The sequence below is a fragment of the Hyaena hyaena genome, unplaced genomic scaffold (genome assembly GCF_003009895.1).
Source record: "Hyaena hyaena isolate Hyena2069 unplaced genomic scaffold, ASM300989v1 scaffold_46, whole genome shotgun sequence".
NCBI lineage: Eukaryota > Metazoa > Chordata > Mammalia > Carnivora > Hyaenidae > Hyaena > Hyaena hyaena.
The window spans coordinates 2,897,474-2,913,783 of record NW_024080678.1 but is presented as its reverse complement, the minus strand read 5'-3'; the positions used below and the strand labels follow the sequence as shown (position 1 = coordinate 2,913,783).

At 44.4% G+C, this 16,310-nt stretch overlaps 1 protein-coding gene across 2 annotated transcripts in view; it reads right to left on the bottom strand.

Annotated features, from left to right (window-relative positions):
- The window catches only part of SYN3 (synapsin III), a 432,592-nt gene that overhangs the window by 48,131 nt on the left and 368,151 nt on the right, over positions 1-16,310 (bottom strand). The gene's annotated exons all lie outside the window — the stretch shown is intronic.

Below are 16,310 nucleotides of genomic sequence, written 5' to 3'. Positions count from 1 at the left end.
TATACGATGGAATACTCCATGGCAATGAGAAAGAATGAAATCTGGCCATGTGTAGCAACATGGATGGACCTTGAGGGTGTTATGCTTAGCGAAATAAGTCAAGCAGAGGACAGATATCATATATTTGCATGTATAGGAGGATTGGGAGGAACTTAACGGAGGACCATGGGGGAGAAGGGGGGAAATGGTGGGGGAAAGGGAGAGAGTCAAACCTTGAGAGACTCTTGAATGCTGAGAACAAACTGAGGACTCATGGGCGTGGGGTGGGGGAAGGGGGAGATGGGCATGGAGGAGGGCACGTGTGGGGATGAGCACCGGGTGTTATATGGAAACGAACTTGACAATAAACTATTTGTAAAAAGAAAAAAAACAAAAGAAAAAAAAGTCACTTCCCATAAAAAAAAAAAAAAAAAAAAAGAAAGAAAGAAAGTTCCCCTTGCCCAACTGGAACCTCCTGTCCTTTCCTATCTTCCTTGTTTGTCCTGCTGTTTGCGCTAAGGGGAAGGCAGGAGTGGGGCCCTCTCTCTCAGAGCTCTTTAAGGTTTGATTTTTTTTTTCTTGCCCAACGTGATCCTTAGTAAATCTCCCTTTTGGGGCCCGAGGACTCGACCTTCAGGCAAGGCATCATCTCAGCTGGCTTGGAGGGCCATTACTCACCATGAAATGATCGCCTCCCTGAGTGACAGGCCCTGACAGAGAGCCTGCCTGCCAGGGTTCTCTGCCCAGCCCCCACTCTGTCTGGGCTTCCACAGGGAGTGCCCTGACCCTGGACTTGACCCGTTCTACCTCCCTGTCAGCACCTCTTAGCTAAGCGGCTCCACCCTACTCTCTTTTCTGCCCTACAGGAGAATAAAGGGAGCCTCGGTGCCTCCCAGGCGGGATCGGATTCCAGACTGTTTGTAATGAAAACACACCAAGCCAAGCAAGCAAAGCAGATGCCCCCTCTGCTGCGCTTACTATTTCAGCCTCACTGTGGACACTGCATTGCTTCAGGCCACGTCTGCAGGCAAGAACTCAGGGTCCTTCCTTCCCATTGTTGGGGTGCATCAGCCTGCGCTTTCCTGGCAAGGACACATAACCAACCAAAAAATCAGAAGAACACTCAGAGGCATTAGCTTGGACTCCACTTCTGGCTGGGAAGAGACCTCCCTGGTGATCTTGGGCAAGTAACTTTCCCTCTCTGGACTCCTGGCTTCAAGAATTAACCATGCTAACCATGCTAACCATGCTAAGCTGAGGTTAGAAAAGCAAGGCAAGGGCAGCAGTATTCGCAATAGCCAAAATACAGAAGCAACCTAAATATCTGTCCTTGGACGAATGGATAAAGATGTTTTGTGCATGTGTGCATGTGCGTACACACCACACACACACACACACACACACACACACACACACACACACACTGGAGTCTTATTCATCTAGGAGAAAGAAGGACATGTAGCCCTTTGCAATATGGTTGGACCTTGAGGGCATTACATGAAGTGACATAAGTCAGACAGAGAGACAAATACCATATGATCTCATTTACATGTAGGATCTTAAAAAGTCAGTCTCGTGGAAACAGGGTGGAAACAGTGGTGGTTATCAGTGCCTGGGTGGTATGGGGGAAGGGGAGAGATGTTCAAGGGTACAAATACGCAATTAGAAGATGAATAATTTCTGGAGATCTAATGCACAACATAGCAATTATAGACAACAGTACTGTGTCAGGTAGTTCAAATTGTTAAGAGAAGATCTTAAATGTTCTCACCACAAAAGAGAAATGATAATTACATGATGTGGTGGAGGTTTTGGCTACCTCGTGGTAGCAGTTATATTGCAATACAAAATATACCAAATCAACACATTGTACACCTTAAACTAACACACTGTTATATGTCAATTATATCTCAATTGAAAAAAAGTACACTCAGGTTAATATTGTTTAGTATAATATTGGCACAAAAACAGACACACAGACCAATAGAATAGAATGGAGAACCCAGGACTGGACCCACAAACGTATGGCCAACTAATCTTTGACAAAGCAGGAAAGAGTATCCAATGGAAAAAAGACAATCTCTTTAGCAAATGGTGCTGGGAGAATGGGACTGCAACATGCAGAGGAATGAAACTGGACCACTTTCTTAGACCATACACAAAAATAAACTCAAAATGGATGAAAGATCTAAATGTGAGACAGGAAACCATCAAAACCCTAGAGGAGAAAACAGGTAACACCTTCTTTGACCTCACTTGTAGCAATTTCCCTTGCCTTTGGAGTGGCAAGGGAATTAAAAGCAAAAAGGAACTATTGGGACCTCATCAAGATAAAAAGCTTCTGCACTGCAAAGGAAACAATCGACAAAACTAAAAGGCAACTGATGGAATGGGAAAAGATATTTGCAAATGACATACTGGATAAAGAGCATACAAAATCTATAAAGAACTTAATAAACTCAATACGAAAAAAAACAAATAATCCAGTGAAGAAATGGGCAGAAGACATGAATAGACACCTTTCCAAGGAAGATATCCGGATGGCCAACAGACACATGGAAAGATGCTCAACATTGCTCATCATCAGGGAAATACAAATCAAAACCACACTGAGCTACCACCTCACACGGGTCAGAGTGGCTAAAATTAACAACTCAGGAAACAACAGATGCTGGTGAGGATGAGGAGAAACGGGAGCCCTCTTGCACTGTTGGTGGAAATGCAAACTTGTGCAGCCTCTCTGGAAAAGAGTGTGGGGGTTCCTCAAAAAATTAAAAATAGAACTACCCCTATGACCCAGAAATATCACTACTAGGAATTTACCCAAAGGATACAGGAGTGCTGATGCACAGGGGCACATGTACCCCAGTGTTCATAGCAGCACTCTCAATAGTCAAATTATGGAAAGAGCCTACATGCCCATCAACTGATGAATGGATAAAGAAGATGTGGTATATATACGATAGAATACTACTTGGCAGTGAGGAAAGAATGAAATTGTGCCATTTGCAGCAACATGAATGGAACTGGAGGGTATTATGCTGAGTGAAATAAGTCAGTCAGAGAAAGATAGATATCATATGTTTTCACTCATATGTGGAACTTGAGAAACTTATCAGAAGACCATGGGGGAAGGGAAGGAGAAAACAATAGTTACAAACACAGAGGGAGGGAGGCAAACCAAAAAAGACTCTTAAATACAGAGAACAAACTGAGGGTTGATGGGGATATGGGGGGAGAGGGGAAAATGGGTGATGGGCACTGAGAACAGCACTTGTTGGGATGAGCACTGGGTGTTGTATGTAAGCCATGAACCGTGGGAATCTACCCCCAAAACCAAGAACACACTGTATACACTATATGTTAGCCAATTTGATAATAAATTATATTTTTTAAAAAGTGTGGTCTCTGAAATGAGATCATCTGGCTTTGAACTCTGGCTCAGCCAATTCTCAGGGGTTTACTTCATTTCATTGTCTTCCAGTTCCCTGAACTGTAAGGTGGTAATTAGTACCCAACTGAGAGGTGCTATAGGTAAGAGGAGTAAGTTAACCGTGTCCAGTCCTCAGGCAGAGTGCTGGCACAGAGCACATTCTCAATAAGTTTATTATCCTCACCATTGTTCCTAAGACTCTCACCATCTATAAGGGAAGTCTGGTATGCCAACTGAAAGGGCATTAGTGGGTTGAATTGGGTCGGGGTGGGGACAGAATTCTGCATGAACACAGCATGGGCACAAAGTTGGGGGGGGCATGTCACATCCACTGAGGAGTTTGGGGAGAAGTTCAGGAGAATCTTGAACTTGAGCTGAGTCTGGTATTGATGGGGCTGACACAGGTGTGGTGCACTCACAGAAGGAGGAAAAGGCAGAGAGGCCTGGAACAGTGTGGAATGTTTGGGGATCAGAGAGGGGCTGTGTGAGGCCAGAGCCCTGGGTGTGAGGGATCTATGGAGGATCTGGTGGACTCTGGTGGCTCTTGCAGGCTTTACCTGTGGACAACATGGAGCCATTGTTGGGTTTTAAGCAGAGGAGTGAGGTAGCCAGTTCTAGGATTTAGGACCTGCGCTGCAGCAGCTACAGTGGAAAATGGTTGGGAGGCACCAGCCAGGAGGCTGGAGATCATTTAGACAGTGATTGCTGTGGACCAGACCAGAGGAGAGACAGTGGGAAGAGAGAGGAGTTGGGGAAATGCAGGAGATGCAGTCGGTGGATGCAGGGGCCATGGCGGAGCCAGACCACAGAACCGACTGCTGAATGCTGGCCACATGGCAGCTGAGGCTGGGAGTCCTTCATGCCGGGACTCCTGCCATGCTGCAGAAGGGGAAGCTGAGGCCCAGGGAGGGTTGAGTAACTTCAAGTTTGCACTGCTGGTGAGCAACGAAGGATGCCCATCTAGCAGTCTGGTTTTAGAGCTCCCAGCTATAAGTACTGCACACGGCTGTCTCTGTAAGAATCAATTAACTTTTATCCAGTGCTTTTCATGTGCAGTAATAGCTCCAAGTAACTTGCCCAAGGTGATTGAGCTAGTACGTGGTAGATGTGTGATTCAAATCCAATGACTGAAATGCCGTTCACTATGCTGAAATGCCTTGGGCGTCCCTGTGATACAGGTGGGCCCACGGGCATGGACATGATTGTCTAAGGCATCACTGTCCTGAAAGCCATGTGTGCAATTCTAAGTTTTCTAGTAGCCACATTAAAAAGGGAGAAAAAGCAGATGAAATTAATTTTAAGAACATATTGTATCTAATGTAATATGTAAAATTTTTTTATCATTTCCATGTGTAATCTTTATTAAACATTAGTAATGAGATTCATTATGCTCTCCTTTTCTGTACCTAAGTCTTTGAAGTTAGATGCATGTGATGGGAATGGGTCCCTCCATACTCTCAGTTGGTTCTTCCCACGGAAGGGAAAGAGAAGTGTTAGGTGTCAGGTCTCACTGTGATTGATGTAAGACCGGGATGTACTGAAGTTGAAGAGTTCACATGTGGAGCTGACGTGGTCTTCTGTGTGACTGGGGAGGGGGGCAAATGGCTACTCTGGACAGCGGGTCCTGATCCTGAAGTCTTGGAGGCAGGGATTCCCATCGCCAGGTCCCCAGATGGGACTGATGAGACAGAGAGGACAGGTGACCGGCTTGAGGTCACACAGCCAGTAAGTGGGAAGATTGTCTGGGTCCAGAGCCTGCTGCTTTTACTTCTCCATGTTCCAAAATTGATGAAGCCCCAAGAAGAGCAGGTTTGTTGAGTCCCTTGCTGATACAGGTTCCCTGTTCCCTCCTCCCTCTCTTGCCAGCCCTGGTTTGGGCCAGAGCCATGCCATTTTATACATAGATGGAGGTGGGGTGGGGGGATGCTTGCTAATGAGGATGATAACCAGTTCCTGAGGAGACTAGACAGAGGAGAAGAAACCTTCTGGATGATTCAAGCTCCTCACAGTAAGGGCAAGGTTGTCAGGGTCTTCTGGGGCTACCAAGGCAGAAGCATAGTCAGACTTTGTTTCTAGCTTCTTGGAGCACTTCTGTCTCAGGGTCCTGGATGATGCTGGCCTGCTCTCTCTGTGCCTTTGCTCTGGTTTCCTTCCTTCCTGGAATGCTCTCCTTGATCCTCTACCTAATATCTATTCACCCATCAAGGCCCTAAAACCTATTGTCTCCTCCAGGAAGCCTTTCTGGTCCACTCCCACTCATACAGGTTTCTTTTTCCTCTGAATTCCTACATGGCCCTATACCACTTGGGGATGCTTCCTAGTCATTTCATTCTGAGCATGTGCTCATTCACTTAGTCCCCAAATATTTATTGAGGGCACTGTGCTCAGCACTGGGAAGATGGTTGTAAATAAGACAATTAAAAGGGAATATTTTAGTTGGGGAGGTAGAGAATAAATAAGCAGACAGATGAAGAGATGGTTAGATAGATGGATAGACAGGTAAGAAGCAGTTAGTGTGCAAATGTTTCAAAAGACGCAAGCCAGGAGGTGATAGATGATGGGTATTGATAGAATTTTTAGGGACCCCCTGAAGCTGATCAATCAGGCCAGGTTTGTAGAATTCCATTTAATAGGATCTGGGCTTTATCACACCACACTTTTATTTTTCTTACATAAGTTACAAAGTTGTTAGAAAAATCAGATGAAATTCTTCAGGCAACATAGCCAAAGCACAAACTATGGGGTGAGGGTAACCTAGGTTCAAATCCCGGCTTAAGCACTTATAAATGCCATGACTTGTTACGAGTTCTTAAATCTTTCTGGGTCTCAATTTCCTCATATGTAAAACGAGGCTGATAAGTGTCTATCTATATCCTTCCTTGCAGGATTGGGAGGCTTAGAAATTATATCTCTGTATCTATCTGTCTTAATCTATTAGTCTAAAATCTATCAGTTTCTCTAAGTGATGGTTATTATTACATGCACAGAGTTCTAAAAAAATACAAAATGACTCACAAATGGAAAGAATTGTTTCAAGCATGAAGCATGGGTCGGGGAGTCAGGCTTTACCATTTACGAGCTGTGTGATGTTGAAAAATTTCTTAAATTCCCTACACTTTGAATTTGCATCTGTAAAATGGGTTTATAATAAAATGTGCCACAAGGAGTTGCTGCAAAAATTTAGTGGAATAAACTATGTAAACAACTTCAGCAGGGTCTGGCACAAAGCAATGGATATAGACCGCTTGTCATTAACTATAAGGACTTTTATGGATAATAATGTATCTGGAGATTTCGTAAAATCTGGTAAACACGAATAGAATTCACGCTGTTTCCTTATACTTTTCTGGACCTGGTGGCTCACATTTTCTGGGTGTGGAGGCCTCTTTCCCAGCCGACTGTAAAGAGGTTTTAACAGGGGCTATGCTGACGGCATGTTAGGTATAGCCATGCCACACCTAATCTTGCTCATGTGCAGATTCTGCGGTCGATTAAACATGGTATTTAACCCCTTTCCCTCCACACATGCCCTTTTAGGGAGGGTTTGAAACGTGCTGACTTTCCTAAAGGACTTGGAGGGTGTCTATATACAGCCAGACAGTGGAGGAGGATGCTGAGTGTAGGGTCCTGGCTGGGAATGGTTAGACTCCTCGTCCGTCTGGCTCCCTTGTGAAATATTGAGATATTAAAGGTCATTGTAAACATTTCTCAAAAAGAATAAAGAGGTTTCTTTTGTGTGGGTTGGGATGTGCCTCCCTGGCAGAGAGTCACTCACTTCACCCAATTTAAGGGGGGCAAGAGGGCTGTGTTGAGGTTTGGAAAACCTGGAGTGTTCTTCTTCTAATTTAGCAACTTACTATTAATTTTGGGGGGTGGATCTGCGCAGGCTTGTCTCCCATGCGGATGTGTCTTGCAGTAGGGGAAGGGGGTGTGGCAGGGTGGTGGGGGGAACCCTGAGAGGGAGGGGGAGGGCAGGGTGTGCCGCCTTCAATGACGCGACCCTTATAGAGTGAACCACTCAGAGCCTCAGTGTGAAGGGACCTGAGACGGCATCTGGTCAACTCTTTAATTTTAAAGATTAAAGGGAGGAACAGGTGCCTTGCCCATGGTTTGCTCATAAATCAAAGGCCAAGACTGGCTCCATGACCTCTCTCTACTAGCAGGGGCAGGGTGCATGACACTGGTGGTCCACCGGATGACTTAGAGGGTACAAACATTTAAATTTTAACAGATATTTATTTCAATATAAATTATCTGGCCCATAAAACTCAATATATGTTAGTCATATATAATATCATTTAATATTTTAATTATTTTTATTTTTAAGTTTATGTATTTATTTTGAGAGAGAGAGAAAGAGGCAAGGGAGAGAGAGAGAGAGAGAGAGAGAGAGAGAGAGAATCTCAAGCAGACTCCACACTGTCAGCATAGAGCCCGAAGTGGGGCTTGAACTCATGAACCTTGAGACCATGACCTGAGCCAAAATCAAGATTCAGATGCTCAGCCAACTGAGCCACCCAGGCATCCCATATAGAATGTGATTTAAAAATACATTTATTTGAGTAGAGAGAGTGTGTGTGTGTGTGGGGGGGGGAGGCGATTGTTTGTAAGAGGCTGGATAAAGAACAGGACAGGTAACCAGTAGGGTTATTATATATCATGACTACAGTCCACCTTCTCTTTATGGCTTATGGTACAATAGGGAGAAGCCTGGAAGATCCTTCTGGGTCCTCCTAGAATTTGATAATTTTAGTCTGTGTAGGAGCAAACCTTTGTTTATCATCCAGTCATTACACTTTCCCCTCCCTTACTTTGTCTTCTTCCTTCCAGAATAGTCAGTGAGCCCAGAATAGTCAGTGAGCAGTGAGAATGGCTGGTCCTGGGCTAATTTGTGAGCTTTACCCATCCCAGGAGCTGGGATTCATACAGGGTCCTTCTCTGGGGAGCAGAGCCTGCGGCCTTTTTCTCATCCTGTCTCCAGGAATTTCAAGCTCATCCCATCTGTTTTCTTGCCAGAGATGCCTTACCTGTGAAGCAACTCAGTGTAAGATATTAAGGGGTTACGGTGGATAAATATGTAATCAGCAGCTTCCGCTTACAAACCCTGGTCTATGACAATGGTACATTAATAGCCTTCAGATATCCAAAAGTCATAATAAAAAATAAAATCAAAAGACTATAAAGCTACAGTGACATATCATTATCACCCAGAGTCCATAGTTTTTACATTAGAGCTCACTGTTGGTTCATTCTATGGGTTTTGGCAAAAGAATAATGACATGTATCCATCATTATAGCATCACACAGAAAACTTCACTATCCTAAAAACCCTCTGTGCTCGGCCTCTTCATTCCTTCCTCCCCCAGCCCCTGATACCACCGATCTTTTTCTTGTCCCTATAGCTTTGCCTTTTACAGAATGTCATTGAGTTGGAATCATTTAATATGTAGCCTTTCCAGATTGGCTTCATTCCCTTAGTAATATGCATTTATGTTTCCTCCATGTCTTTTTGTGGCTCGATAGCTCATTTCTTTTTAGCACTGAATAAAATTCACCAATTGTAACAAATGTACCACTCTGATGGGGGATGTTGATAGCAGAGGGAGAGTATACATGTGTGTGGGGGGAGAGAGGGTATGTGGGAAATCTGTACTTTCTGCTCACTTTTGCTGTGAATTTAAAACTGTTGTAAAAAAATCAAGTCTATTAAAAAAAAACTGTGAAGGGTGGCCCTAATTTATGTGCCAGTTCTCTGCTGGGGTTAAGATAAAATAAATGAAATCCCTCCTCTCCTAGTCTTCCTAAGAGCACTGTGAGAGGACTATGAGAAAATAATTTAATGTGTATCAAGTGTCTTCTTGAATCAAAACCATCATGGAGGCAGGGAATTTGACTTGTTCTCCAATGAGAGAACACGGAGAGTGGCCAGAACACTGCTTGGCACATAGAAGGGGTCAACTAATATTTATTCAGTAAATTAACAAAAAAGTCAGGCCCCACGACTTGGGCTCAAATCATGGATTCTGCTGTCAGGGTCTAGCCTGGAACACTGACAAGGTCTAGCCTAGAACATTTACTGTAGGACTGCAAGATGGTGCAATGACAGAGAGCTGTGTTAGGTCTAGACCTGGCTCAAAGGAGGGCAGGAGGGCAGAAGTCATCATGCTTGAGCAAGACAGACAAGGCTTTAAAGAGGAGAAGTTGCCTTAGCCAAGTCTAGAAGCAGGAGTCCCAAGGGGGAGAGATCTCAGTGTGTGATTTCAAATGCATGAAGTGCAGGTGTGTTTGGGGGACCTGATTAAGGAGGTGTCCCCCTGCCTGTCCTTGGGGTCATAGCTGGATAATTTCGGACAACAAGTGAGCCTCCTGGGCTTCCCATTCTTTGCTCTGCACCCTCCTCCAACTGCCCCTTCTGGGCTCCAGCCCAAGGCCTCAGGGTCCTGTGTGCCTGCCACTGTAGGTGTCTATTTTGGGGTGATGGCATTCAAGAGGGCTTTACCCAGAAACACCAACTATGTATGAGGGCTGGGAGTGGTGGTGTCCTGGAGCTGACTCATCCTGGCTTATGAGAGGCAATTGTTAAATATTTAGAAATTTTGTGAGCCAGTGATTAAACCATTGTTAGCTTGAAATTGTCCATGGTGGAAGTGTTTACACCCCAGAAATTGGCAGACACTACAAATTAGGGACCTCCCACCCGACCCCCCGAGAAAATCAGTTTGCCAGCACACTGGAAGACAGCTTATGCTGACTATCTTTCAAGGTTCCATGGAAGGATCTGAAGTGTTGCAATCAATACTGGATTACTGTTTTGTTAAAGTAACACATTTAAAAGTTTGGTTTTAAAGCATGCAAAAAGCACCACTCGGATGCTTCATATACATTTACTTGGGGTGCCTGGGCAGTTGTTTTTTTTGGAGCCCTCACAGTAAGACCTCTCCTTCCATCTTGGTCTCTTTGGAATGTAACCTGAGATTGCAGAGCAAGCTGGTAAAACGTTGGTGATTTTCTAAAACTGTGCTCTGCAAGGACACAAAGTATAAAGGTACTTTGGGTGCCAAGGCTGATACAGACCAAATTTATCGAAAGACCTTCAGTGTTCTCCTGATGGACATGGTGATAAATGTTTCAAATTAAAACGTATAGAATAAAATTATAGCTAATACAATACTACTTTCGTGTCTGTTATAATTTCAAGCCTCCCCCCCATAGAATTTCAGTGGAAAGAAGAGTTCTGATGTCACCCAGTCAACTCATGTCACAGAAGAGGAAACTGAAGACTGCCAGAGAGACAGGGTCACTTCTGGTGGTGCAGCTTCCGGGAAGGAAAAGGAAGAGAGGAAAACCTGGAAGGCAGTGAAGGGATTTTCTGAGTTAGGACTCCTGGCTCCCCTATCCAGCATTTTTGCTTTGTGACAAAGGAACGTGTCCCAATCTCATCTGGGCAGGAGACGACATCGCCATCATGGTGGATGCCAAAAACATCTAAAGTAAACCCATGCCTGCACCTACAGGGCCAATGTGCCTTGACCCTGTTGACCTCTCTGACCTCATCTCCTGCCACCTGTCTCCCGACTCGTTTAGTTCCCAGAACTTGTTGAACTCAATGCTGCCCCAGGGTCTTTGCACTTGTTAGTTCCTCTGTCAGCCAAGCCGTTTCTGCAGTCACATCCCTGGTGCCTTCTCATTGTGTCTCTTCTGTTGTCCTGCTTGGAGAGGCTTCTTCTGATCATCTGACCAAAAGCAGCGTCTTCACTCCTTGGTCATACTCTATTACATCACCTTGGCTTGTGTTCTTGTACTTAATGGTCTCAAATGATCTTGTAGTTGTCTATACCCCATATAAAAATATAAAGCTCCAAGAGAGCAGGGACATGTCTCTTAGATTCACTCCCATATTCCTTGCTTCTTGCACTTAGTAGGTGTTTGGGAACTATTATCTGAATGAATAAATGAAGAAACAGAGGTCTCTGAGCACTCTTTTGACCTAAGGGAGTGGTTTTCAAATTGGACACCATAGAGAAGCTCTGGGGGATGGGACCATATAAGGAGACTAGTTGGGTAGGACTCTAGATCTCATCTCTTCCTCTTCGTGGTTCCACATGGAAATAGTTTATATATTGAGTGTTTTCATCATTCATTGGACAGAAGGCTCAGGCAAGGCCAGATCATCTGGGTGGAAGCTTGGGCTCCAGACCTTCAAACCTGATACTTAGAGGTTCGTGAACAAGACATGGGGGTGATACTGAGGGGCGCTAGCAGGAAGATCAGGGCATGGCAGACATACCGTCTGGGGGTCCCAGCATGAGGATGGGGGTCTTTGGGAGAGTGGTGACCCGATTCTAAGTTAATTATTCCAGCTGTCTCAGATCGTTGTCCCTGAGTCACAAACTAGTGATAGGCTTTTTGCTAGGCCACAGCATTTTCCAACCACGACTTTAAACATAATGTTGGCTCCTGCCCTTCCCGAGAAAGCAATAGCCCTGCTCTCGGTGGCCTCATTAAATGGGATTCTATTTTCACAGCACTCATTTTGAGAACATTCTTATTTGCTGTTCCAGGCTCTCAGAGAGACGGCCCAAGGGGCTCTGCTGATAAAATGGCTCTGGGCACGACAGAGATGGGGAGATGCTGAAATGAATAGCAGCTTTGTTTATTTGGCACTGGAGCAGGCGAGAGGAGCTATATTAAAAAAGTAAATAAAGTTCCCCTTCTCTCCACAAGAAAAAAAACCTACTCCGGCTGCATGGCCAGCCACACAACTTCCCTCACAGAACAGAACAAATGTGAGTAGACGGAGTTTAACTTTAGGAGAAGAAATTAAAAAAAATTAAATAATTACGAGGTGGGTGTGGGATAGAGCATGAAAATGAGTAAGACCAAGAAGCATCTGAGATGCCTAATTAAGAGCCAAAAATAAAAAGCAGCAACAGATTGGGTATGGGTCTAGTGATATATATATATACACACTAAGGCATATATAGATACATATATATATATACACACACACATAGGGTCTTAAAATACGACCAGCTCCCCTCTCTGAAGACTTGACCTGCGTTTCCTTCTCTCTGTGTAGAGGAGGTAATAATAATTGGTAACAGTGACATTTTCTGAGCACTCAGCATGTGCCCAGCTCAGTTCAGAGCAGTATGTGTATATAATTACAGATAGCATCACCTTCCCACTGACGTAGCTTTTCTGGGCTTCGGTCTTCCCTCCTGCAAAATGAAGATAATCAGACTGCCTACCTCACAGAGCTGTCGTGACAATCACACAAGACATGCAAACAAAACAGGGGGCCTGGCACCTCGTGAATGCTCAATGAATGGTGTGTGGTCATTCTTACTCTCGTTCTTTTCCATGGGTACCTCCAATTCAAAATGTTGAAACTGAGCTCATCCCTCCTGATTTCACATTCTAGTGGATGGAATTATCATATTCTCTGGTTTCCTCTCTGGTCTCTGTTCTCACACTGCTGTCTTACAAATCCAAACATGCCCATTGTCTGCTTACAGCCCACCAGGGGCGCGCTCTTTCAGCTGGAAGATAAAGTGCCAATTCTAGGGTGCAGCAGAAAGTACATCTAGGGTCTGGCCCTGTCCCCTCCCCAGCCTCACCTACTCTTTCAGCCCAGAGCACTGGAATACTGGCTTTGCATTGGGATCACCTGGGATCAAAAATTGCCAGTGCCTGGGCCCTATGCTGGCCACGATCTCTGGGGGTGGGCCTCAGGCAGGGGTAAAATTTTGGAGCTTCCTGGGTGCTTCCACTGCACAGCTAAGCTGGGCAACCACTGTCCCCACCATACCTGGAGGCTTGCGATGCTCTCTTGGGCATCACACCTTTGTGTGTGGGTCCAGCTGCCTGGAATGTGTGCATTTCTTAGCCTTATCCACCTGTTGTATGTGTTCCTATCTGAGACGCAGCTATAACTCCTGTCTGATGGAAGTCTTCCTGGTATGCCTGAAGGTGCTCCCACCCCCCCTGACATTTCCCTCTATCATGACTTAATTATTTGTTAACTGGCTGCCATCTCTGTTAGAAAGGGAGCTTCCTGAAGAGGGTCCATGTTTATTTGTTGCCTCACCACAGTGCCTATACATGCCTGGTTTTTAGGACAAATGAGTAGATCAATGAAATTTCCCCTTCCATCATCGTTCAGTTTTATCTGGACTCCCTTCTTAGCACCTGGCTGGTATTTCTGCTGTAGGGTTTACTTCATTTGGCTTGGATTATAGTTAGCTGTCTACATGTCCTTCCACCACCTCTCCCCTTATTCCCTGTCACTCATTTCCAAGTGCTTATTTCCAAGCACTCACTCCAGCCCCATAAGCTCTGTGCCCATTCCTGTACCACACAGAGGCTCTGCCTCAGGCCTTTGTACGTGCTTTTCTCTTGCTGCCATGCTCTTCCTCCATATGTCCACATAGCTCATTTTTTCCTTCCTCTACATGTCAACTCCCAGAAAGTCTTCCCTAATAATACCACCATCATGCTGTGTTCCTCATCCTGTTTCTTTTGTCTTCAGAGTCTTTCTTATCACCTGATGTATCCCGTTTTGTTTATTCTTTTATTGTCTGCCTCCCACCATAGGATGTAAGCTTCCTGAGGACACGGACTTTGGGGTGTTCATTATTGCATCTCCAGGTCCAGAATAGTCCTAGGCATGTAGAAAGCACTGAATATTTCCTGAATAAATGAATGAATAAACATGCTGTGCTTTCCAATGAATGAGGGTTTATCAAATTGTGGGTTTGAAATGGGTCATCAAATCAATTTAATGGGTCACAGCAAACATTTAAAAAATGAAATAGGGCGCAACTGGGTGGCTCAGTCAGTTGAACGTCTGACTTCAGCTCAGGTCATGATCTCACAGTTTAGGAGTTTGAGCCCCACATTGGGCACACTGCTGTCAGCACAGAACCTGCTTCAGATCCTCTGTCTCTCCTCTCTCTGCCCCTTCCCTGCTCACTCTCTCTCTCTCTCAAAAATACACCCGAAAAACAAACAATCCAGTGAAAAAATGGGCAGAAGATATGAACAGACACTTCTCCAAAGAGGACATCCAGATGGCCAACAGACACATGAAACGATGCTCAGCATCCCTCCTCATCAGGGAAATACAAATCAAAACCACACTGAGATACCACCTCATGCTGGTCAGAGTGGCTAAAATGAGCAAATCAGAGGACTCCAGATGCTGGCGAGGATGTGGAGAAATGGGCACCCTCCTACACTGTTGGTGGGAATGTAAAATGGTGCAACCCCTCTGGAAAACAGTGTGGAGGTTCCTCAAAAAATTAACAATGGAACTCCCCTATGACTCAGCAGTAGCACTGCTAGGAATTTACCCAAGGGATACAGGAGTGCTGATGCATAGGGGCACATGTACACCAATGTTCATAGCAGCACTCTCAACAATAGCCAAAACATGGAAAGCCTAAGTGTCCATTAACAGATGAATGGATGAAGAAGATGTGGTTTATCTATACCATGGAATACCACATGGCAATGAGAAAGAGTGAAGTCTGGCCATGTGTAGCAACATGGATGGACCTTGAGGGTGTTATGCTGAGTGAAATAAGTCAGGCAGAGAAGGACAGCTACCATATGTTTGCACGTATAGGAGGATTGGGAGGAACTTAACGGAGGACCATGGGGGAGAAGAAGGGGAAAAATGGTTGGGGAGAGGGAGGGAGGCAAACATGAGAGACTCTTAAATGCCAAGAACAAACTGAGGACTGATGGGGGTGGGGGGGAGGGAAAGGGGGTGATGGGCATGGAGGAGGGCATTTGTGGGGATGAGCACTGGGTGTTATATGGAAACCAATTTGACAATAAACTATTAAAAAAATTAAAAATAATAATAATAAAAAAGAAATAGACTGGAACAATACATATCAGAATGCCTTGCACATAGAAAGACCAAGTTTTATTCCTTCAAACTTATTGCAATATATGTTTAATATCTGGGAATCAGAGGCAAGACAAAATCTACTACTTATGATGTTTTGGTATACAAGTTTTTGGAAAAGCACTTGGCTAGACCAGGAATCAGCAAACATTTTCTGTGAAGAGTACAATGGGAAATATTTTAGGCTCTGCAGACCATAAAAACTATCCAACTCTGATGCTATAGTGTGAAAGCAGCTATAGATGATACGTACAAAAATAGGCAGGGCTATGTTTCAATAAAACTTTATTAACAAGACCAGATCAGGAGTTGGATTTGGCTTGTTGGTGGTAGTTTGCCAAACCCTACACTAGACTGTAGTCTAGTGTGAGCCTGTGTGTATTATGTATAAATTCCCTGCATTCAGAAGCCATGTCTTTTTCACCTAGGGGTCTGTTTTTTTTTTTTTTATTAAGTTTATTTATTTTATTTTGAGAGAGAAAGAAAGAGAGAGAGCAGGGAAGGGGCAGAGAGAGGGAGAGAGAATCCCAAGCAGGCTCCAGACCATCAGCACAAAGTCTGATGTGGGGCTTGAACTCACAAACCATGAGTTTATGACCTGAGTTAAAACCAAGAGTCAGATGCTTAACCGAATGAGCCACCCAGGTGCCCTACACCCCAGAGTCTTTTTAGAAATACATTTGTTTTAAGATTTTTATTTATTTTATTAAAAATAATTTAATCCTGGTATAGTTAACATACAGGGTTATTTTAGTTTCACCTTGGTGTAGCCCATTCTTTGCACATAACACATGTTCATAAATATTTGCCAGAATATTCAATAAACAGTTACTGAGTCCCCAACTCAGAACGGCTTAGCACCAAATCCATTAGCATTTGTTGAATGAATATAAGAGCACTTGGCCTCAAATTTTTGAAAGCCTCTGCCCTTCCTCCAATCCTTCTGAAGGCTAAGACCCAGAGCTCAAAGGATGTCCTCGC